Source organism: Lichenostomus cassidix, chromosome 3 (assembly GCF_008360975.1).
Source record: "Lichenostomus cassidix isolate B80296 chromosome 3, HeHo_3.0, whole genome shotgun sequence".
In the NCBI taxonomy this organism is placed as follows: Eukaryota; Metazoa; Chordata; class Aves; order Passeriformes; family Meliphagidae; genus Lichenostomus; species Lichenostomus cassidix.
The window spans coordinates 109,155,410-109,163,894 of NC_139483.1; the positions used below are offsets into that span (position 1 = coordinate 109,155,410).

Below are 8,485 nucleotides of genomic sequence, written 5' to 3' on the forward strand. Positions count from 1 at the left end.
AGCTGGCTGCCAGGCCCACTGTAGAATCATTAAGGTTGGAAAAGACATCCAAGATCATCGAGTCCAACCTTTGACCAAATACCTCCCTAGGGGATCACAAAGTCCCACATCGACTCATTTTTTTAAACACTTCCAGGGATGGTGACTCCACCACTTCCCTAGGCAGCCTGTTCCAATGCTTAACCACTCTTTCAGTGAGGAAATTTTCCCTAATATCTGACCTGAACTTCCCCTGGCACCACTTAAGGTGATTTCCTCTTGTCCCATCACTTGATACCTGGGAGAACAGACCAACCCCCACCTGGCCATACCCTCCTTTCAGGGAGCTGTAGAGAGCAATAAGGTCCCCCCTGAACCTCCTTTTCTCCAGACCAAACACCTCTAGTACCAGTCCGATATAGAAATCCTCACAACTCAAAAATACAGTGACAAAAGGGAAAAAAAAAAAAAAAGCAACTTCAAATAAAGCTCTGGTTGCATCTGCACTGTGAAAAAAACATTTAGTGTTGAGGTTTTTCCCAGAGATTTTCCTCTGCTGGTCTGTTTTTTGGTGTGATGGACCATCACTCCTTCAATCTCTGTGTTACAGGGCTTTTTGTCACCCAAACAGCACCCAAAAAAAGGCTACAGCTCTGCTGTACTGGGTACTCTGTATCCACACAGCACCAAGGAGTGTCTAACCCCAAAAAAGGTTTCAAATTAAATAGGGGCAAAGAGACAAAATCCCACGTGGTTGTGGGAAGAGATGCCTGCAGCAGGTTTTGCAAAGTAGGTGATAACAGCCCCAAAGGAAACAAGCACAGGTTGGATCAGGGACCCCGGAGGCAAAGGACAAAATCAAGAGGTGCCATTTGGATGGAAGAAATCTCTGGGGAAGTCTGGGCAGGTGCTGCAGAGTGAACCTTGGCATTTGCTTAAACAAACAGCTGGTGGAGGATTGGGTTTCGGAATCAAACTGCAACCCAGCACCTACCGAGCTTCATCCATCATTAGTCTTTCATTAGGAAACTTGTTCTTGGCCTGCTCCCCAGTTCTCAGAGAAGTGATTCAGGCAAATGCCAGCCCCGCTGTGTCCTGCAGCCTCTTTTCTTCCACCCCTGTGGCAAGGAAAATGCCCACTTGCTGCTCATTTTAACACAGAATTTCTTCCCTTCGATGAGTTTTCATAGTAAATGCTGCCACTGCCCCATCCCCTCCATCCATCCATCCATCCCTGCTCCCCATGTCTAAGCAGGAGGAACAGGTGGGACAGCTGACCCTGCTGAATGAAAGGAGAGCACAGTTTGGCTCCCCTCACCCCTTTCTCACAGGCTGTCCCTGCTGTCAGTGATCCCCCAGCCCCCGGGGAAGGGGGATTTGTGTGTATTAGTCACATGAAAGGAAAGAGCCTGCAGCAGGCTGCTCCCGGGCTTTGCTTCACCTCCAGCACAGGGGATGCCTTGCCACTGTATTCCTCAGGGCTGGCATCAAATTACATTATTTTTTTTTTTATTTGCACAAATTGGTTTCTATGCAAGATGTGCCACAGCCCTGATTTAAAAAAAAAAAAAAGGAAAGAAAATAAGAAGAACAACTTACAATGATCCCAGCTGTGCAGGGAGATGTGTGAAGCCAGACACTTGATATGGGATCTTTTTCCATCATCAAATCCCTGGGGTGGGATTTGTTCTCCTTGGCCTTGTGTGGAGCTCCACAGGCTGTCATCACACAGAGGGTTCAAACAGAGCATTAATGGGCTCTGTCTGTCCAAACTCTGTTATTCTGGTTTCAGACTCCCAGATGGACCCTGCTGAGGTGAACTCACCTTTAGATACTGGTCAGTGAATCATATCTCAAGGATATTATCCTCTCAGGAGTGAAAACCACAAACTCATGGAAGTTCACATGGATGAACACCAAACCTATTCCTCCAGGAGAAAGCAGAGAATCACAGAATGGTTTGGGTTGGATTGGACCTTAAAGTTCATCTAGTTCCAAACCCCTTGCCACAGGCAGAATCCTGACCATTGGTACAAGTTTGAGATAAATGTGGTGACTTTATATCACCTTTCTCCTCAATGGAAGTGCCAGTGATGTTTCAGGGCTGTTGGGAGCCCCTGATGGGCTGATTATTGCCCAGAACATTATGCCTTGATCCCAGCTTCTTGGTAAGTTTTAAGTCTAAATCAATGCTTTAATTCAGAATGTGTTTGCATGGGTTAAAATGCAAATTGAATGACTATTCAACCCCCAAACCCAAGATGATTCCCTTATTTAAGGGCCAGATGCATTTCATAGTCATTTCCAGCGCTGTGTGTGCAGGGGGAGGGCCATTAAAAATAAAAGTGCCAGTGTTCCAAGTGTCAGCCCTTTGCCCACCTGTTCCTCTTTGAGCCCAAACGTGGCCACCTCTGACCCCTCTGTGGGTCTGAGGCACTGGGAGGCTGCACCTCCCACCCTGCAATGCCCCATTCCCCACGGCAGCTGTGTAAACCTCAGCAGCTGGGCACCAGGGATGCCTCCAGCTCCTGGCTGCAGAGACAGCAAAGGGCATCTGCAAGGGCTCCAAAATGCTGACCTGGTGGTGGGGACTCAATTTATCTGAATCACACAAAGTTTGGCACTGCCCCCATTTGAACCCCACTGCCCATAAATCTAGCTCAATTAGAGCTCAAGGGTTCTGACTGAGAGGTGTTAATTTGCTAATTGGCTGCCCTGAGGGATTCCAGGATGGGATTTTGGGTTCAGGGTCTGCTCAGCTCTGCTGTGACCCCAAGGGCCTCCTGAGGACCTCTGGCCATGTGCTCTTTGTAGCAGCAAGGATGGGGAGGGAGGAGAGGAAAAGGATAAAGAAACTCTTCTCATCAGTGCCAGATGAAGCCTTGAAATCACCTGGAAACTGCAGGAAGGATTTTTCCATCCTCCTGCAGCCAGAGACAATAAGTTTCACATCCTGACTTCAGAAAGGCAAATCTGCACCAGTTGATGCATCCAATGTGAGTGTGTGTGTGTGTGTCTGTCTGCAGGCTGTTTTCCAAAAGCCTGACATGGAATTGGACCTTGAGGAGATCCTCCTTAATCTGCTTAATTGTGAAAACACCAGTGGGATGAGATTGAAACACTACCCTAAGGCATCCCTTTTTTTATCCTGTCTAAATACATGTCAGAACTCAACAATCCTTCTTCAGGGTATCTTTTCCTGCCTTGAAGGCAAATGGAACTGTCAAAGGATCCTAGAATGGTTTTGGTTGGAAGTGACCTTAAAGTTCATCTGCTTCCAATCTCCCTGCCATAGAAAAATATCCCTGTGCAGAGGAGAAGGCAGGAATCCACTTTTCCTATTCCAATGACAATAAATAAGGATAGACACAAGGTGTCCAGCTCAGGGGATCAGTGGGACAAGTGGCTTTTTGGTTTGGGCAATAACAACAAAAATGCATCAGGACAGCCTCCTTGGTGCTGCTGACCTTCAACAGGTAAGAGGATCAGAAAAAGAAAGGTGATTTCCTTCCCAGCACCTTACCTGACCCATGTTTACTACTGGATGGCCTCAGAAAAATCTCTCCTCTCTTCCCAGCTTTCAGAAAGTGGCAGCTCTGTAACTGAGACTGGATGTCCTTAAAAGATGGAACTCCCTGGAGCCCAGGTTCACCTGTCAGCTCTGTGCTACACTCACAGGGAGCTCTGGGTAATTCACTTCTTATCCATCAGTAATGATAACAGCAGGAGTAATATGAGATCAGTGAGATCAATGACATATTGGATACTCAGACAATGAATTTGTAAAGGTAATAAATAAATAAACTCAGTATATAAATAAATTCAACAACAGCCGTTTCAGAGAATGCAAAGTCTCAGGAGACTTTTTTTAATGAGATTAATTGGATATTGGATGCAAACCAGGCTCAACTTCTCGGTCTTTTTCTTGAGATTATTGTGTCCTCTCATTCTTGCTGTCCCTCAGTAGCAGTGCAGGGACTGTTGGAGTGAAACTCCAAGGGATTGGACTGGTGATACCAGTTGGCAGTGAAACTCCAAGGGATTGGACTGGTGATACCTGTTGGCAATCTCTGTATCAGTCCAAGCCTGATGAGGTCGACAACCTGACCTTCCCATCACCTAACCCAGAAAATACACCCAAAATCCAGCACAGATTCCAAGACTGGGTGTCTCCCAAGGGAAGAGCACTGAATTTCCACATCTGGGCTGTAAATATTCCAGATTCAAACAACCTTTTCATTCCAGAGTCTGTGCAAACTTTCCACCTCCCTTCCCCACCAGCAGCTCTCCCAGGCTGTGATCAGGCACCAAAACCTCCTCCCACCCCCACCCAAGCCCTCTGCAGCTCAATCAGCTGTCACAGTCCCCACATTCCTGCAGGACTCCCAGAACTGGCAGCTCTGGACATCTGCTCTTTTCCACCCCCACAAATATGCAAGCAGGTGTGAGGCACCATGACTTGCCTTGTTCCTGGCCACTTTCACCCAGGCACTGGGGATGAAAGCACAGCCAGAGAGGGCAGATGATCTGTTCCTCTCCATCCTCTTTGTGTCCCTCTGGGGAATGTATAGAAACAAAGAATCAACCTCCTCACTCAAACTGAAGAACGCAGAAAAGATGAAACTTAAGTGTCTGAATATAATTCCTCTCTAACTCACTCTAACAGAGATTTTATACCAGTGGTGACAAAAACCCTCTCATTCCACCCCCTGCCATGGGCAGGGACACCTTCCACTATCCCAGGCTGATCCAAGCCCTGTCCAACCTGCCCTTGGACACTTCCAGGGATCCAGGGGCAGCCACAGCTTCTCTGGGCAGTGAACCTGGAGAATATAAAAATAGAGATAGAGTACAGAAATTCCTTCCTATGGTGAGTTTGTAGTCATCCAGCATATCCATAATTTTATGAATGGCAATCAGCGTGGAGCTCTCTATAGGGCTGGATTAACCTACATCCCAGTAAATTCAGAAGTATTGCATAAAAATAAACTAAAAATTAAGCAAGTGTGGTTTGGGCAGTTTATGCCCTATAGGTTATTAACTGGGATTAAAAGAAAACAATAATTCAACACATTCAGTGGGGTTTTTTTGTTTGTTTTTCAGACAAGTAGAATTTTAATTAAAATAAAATAATATATAGGACTATCCGTTATGCACTGAAATTTTCAGCTCACAAGAGTGTTCCATGGACCAAGGTGGTGGCCTTTGAGGAACAATCTCCTTTCTTTCCATAAGGAACAGGGTAACATCTTATAGGAAATACAGAATTCATCTCACAACTGCTTGGGATCATGTGGGGTCTCTGAGCCAAACTGCTGCTCTCAATATCCCTGCAAGGTGTATCTGTAGCTCTAAATAGAAAAGGTCCATTTTTTGGAAGCTTCCACACGCCCAGTGTGTTCCCAGCTGCCATGCCCACATCCTTCACTGCCTGTGAGCACCAGCACATTGCAGTGACACCAAACCCCTCTGTGAGCCTCAGTTTGCTGCATCCAAAATCTGCCAGGCACCCACCCAGGGTATTACAGGAGGGAATCAGCTCCCAGCCACCCAAATGTAATCTTTCCATGGCAAGAGTAACGCAGAACCTGGATAAGATACAAGAGGCCAATGGAAGGTCAACCTTATTGCTCTCCCTCTTTTGCAGGTGGGTACAGTGAGGCATGAGGGGCTCCTTTCCCTGTCGTGTCCTTCTGCCTGCTGCCATGCACAAGATGAGTTCTTGTTCCTTTCCTTTCCTTTCCTTTCCTTTCCTTTCCTTTCCTTTCCTTTCCTTTCCTTTCCTTTCCTTTCCTTTCCTTTCCTTTCCTTTCCTTTCCTTCTCTTCCCTTCCCTTCCCTTCCCTTCCCTTCCCTTCCCTTCCCTTCCCTTCCCTTCCCTTCCCTTCCCTTCCCTTCCCTTCCCTTCCCTTCCCTTTTCCATAGTGAACACAAATCCATGCTCCCACCATCCTGATTCACCCACAGCCTTAGCAGAGAGGGAGAACAGAGTGCTGTTGTCTCCATCACCTGGGTAAGACCATCCTGCTTGTCCAGCTGTGATTCCCAAGAGCAAGTTGTCTGTGTCACAACACTCACACCACTGCAGCTACTCCTCAGATGGATGAATGGAAATATCACAGAATCATGGAATGTTATAGATTAGAAAATACCTTGAAGCTCACCTCATTCTGACCTCTTTGCTGTGGGCAACTAGACCAGGCTGCTCCAAGCCCTGTCCAACCTGGCCTTGGACACTTCCAGGGATCCAGAGGCAGCCACAGCTTCTCTAGGCAACCTGTGCCAGAGCCTCCCCACCCTCACAGAGAACAATTAATGGGATACCTGAGTGCCCTAGAAGGTCTCTTAGGTCCTCATCCCACCCTGGGAGAGGGCAGAGCTCTCAAAATGTTATGGTTGGGAAACTGAGGCACAGGATGATGTCCCCAAGACCTTGGGAGAAGTTGATGGCAGAGCAAGTATTTTTTAAAAATCACACTCTTTCCTCTGCATCTGAAATATTAAATTCAATATGACTGGCAGAGGTGGCCATGGAGCCAAATGGCCCACATTGGTATTATTGAAGCTTTTTAACCTCCAAAACAGGATTGCTACATGCAGCTGCCTGTTGGGATGTTTCTTGTCCCATGCAAACTCCTGAGCTGTGTCTAGAAAAGGATGGAAGAGAGAAATCATGTTAAAACCATGCTGAGGATGTTCCTGCAGTGAGGGTGGTGGAATTCCTGCACCCAGCAGTGTTGTCTGGGCCTGTTTAATTTACTTTTGGCCATTGCTCTCTCAGATAATCCTATTTCAGTCTGTCTTTCACCACAGATGCTGCTCACTGGGTTTTGTCCCCATCCTAATAATCTGTATTAGGTGAGCATTCAAAACTCTGCAAGTGATTGCAGGATTGTATGGTCACTCTGATTTTAATACAAAAATATTTCCCTTACCAAAAAAAAAAATGCAGGCAATGTTTCAAAAGCATTTTTCCCCCATGAGGAAAGATTATACTAAGCATTGAGATTTTGACAGAAAATGGAAAGGAAATGATATGTAATTTTAGAGGGCATTTTGGTTTATGCCTCGTAGGAGTCTGGTGAGGAGCAGAGTGGCAGATTTGCTTGAAATTTGCTTCTTTAACTCTGAAAAAGCTGAAGATGTTTTCAAAGTCCAACATAAGGAAAAAAAAAAGGCAAGTGCTCAAGGCCAGGTTGGATGGGGTTTGGAGCAACCTGGTCTGGTGGAAATTGTCTCTGCCCACGGGTGGGACAAGATGATCTTTAAGGTCCATTCCAACTAAACTATTCTAGGACTCCATGATTCTGTGATTAATATTATTTGCCAGTCAAAAACTCCCTGTAAACTTTTACCCACACCAATGGCTTAGTTTCTGGTCTCCCAGGGACACTGTTTTGTAAACAGCTCTGATGGAGAAGAGGTGAAAAGGCACACTTTTAACAGCACCAGGGTGGGGAGGACCCTGGCTATTCTGGTGGGACTCGTGGAACTGTTTGGGCTCAACCCCTGTTTTCTGACCCCAGACTTGCCAAAGCCCAGCTCCTCCTGTCCTGCTGACCACCACTAAGCCCTTCAGGATTTTGGGATCAGCTCCAAATCCAGCTTCCTCCTCCTCCTCTGGCCATTGAAACATCAAACTGCTGTACCTGCAGCAAATGGCTTTATTCTGGAAATCTTCGGTAGGATTTCGTTCTGACAGCACTGAGCTGCAGCATCGGAAAAAAGGGATAAAACGCCGAAATGTGCCCTCCCGGAACGGGACAGCTGAGGCGGTGTCACTCAACGCGCCGCTGTCAGCGGGGTGATTGAGGTGGACAGGAGGGACCGGGAAGGGCCACCGGCTGTAAAGGACACGGGCAGGTGTGGGGACAGGGCTGTGGGGTGGGCTGGCCCGGGGGAGGGCGATACAAAAGGGACGGTGACAGCCGGGCAGGGCAGGGACCCCGCGGGGATGGCAGGAGCATCCTCGGGGCACAGGGAGGGGCAGCGGAGAGTGAAAATACAGCCCGAGGCTGGGGAGATGCAGGCTGCCCTGCCCTGAGCGGGATGGGACAGGAATATTGATGGAAAACCGAAAACTGAGACCTAAAAGTGGTTTTAGATTTAAGAGGGTGCTGAGGCAAGGTGGGGGGAAATGAGCCTAGGTGGTAGAAAACTGAGGGAGGGGAGGGGAATTTGACTTAGTTTAGAATTTAACTCCCTAGGGAGAAGGAAAAAACCAAAAAACTGGAGGCATTGATGTAGAGGAGCTTGGGAGAGGGGGAAATGCCCACATCCCCAAACACACTCACACAGGGAGGGGTCAGTAGCATGAGCTGCTTCAAGAGACTTTTGGGCAGCCCCAGGCACAGGCTGCTTGCTGGAGAGCATTTCTGACCACACCAGCTCCTGCTTCCTTGGGGAAACCTTGGAAAGGATGAACTCCCCACCTCGCTGAAGATGCCAGCCCAGATAATACCTCTGGGGTGCTATGAAGCCACAAAGGACCCAGCAGAGGAGGAGGA

At 47.5% G+C, this 8,485-nt stretch overlaps 1 long non-coding RNA gene across 2 annotated transcripts; it reads right to left on the minus strand.

The window, feature by feature from the left end:
* Window positions 1-3,814: 3,814 nt before the first annotated feature.
* Window positions 3,815-7,809, minus strand: LOC146440423 (uncharacterized). 2 transcript variants are annotated; one of them, XR_014851146.1, is made up of 3 exons: window positions 7,628-7,809; window positions 4,433-4,802; window positions 3,815-3,986 (listed from the first exon to the last, which is right to left on the minus strand). It is a non-coding gene; the product is annotated as an uncharacterized LOC146440423 (long non-coding RNA). The 2 variants fall into 2 exon arrangements; XR_014851145.1 differs by lacking the exon at window positions 3,815-3,986 and adding an exon at window positions 4,005-4,036 and having other exon boundaries at window positions 4,443-4,802.
* Between the last annotated feature and the right edge of the window lie 676 nt (window positions 7,810-8,485).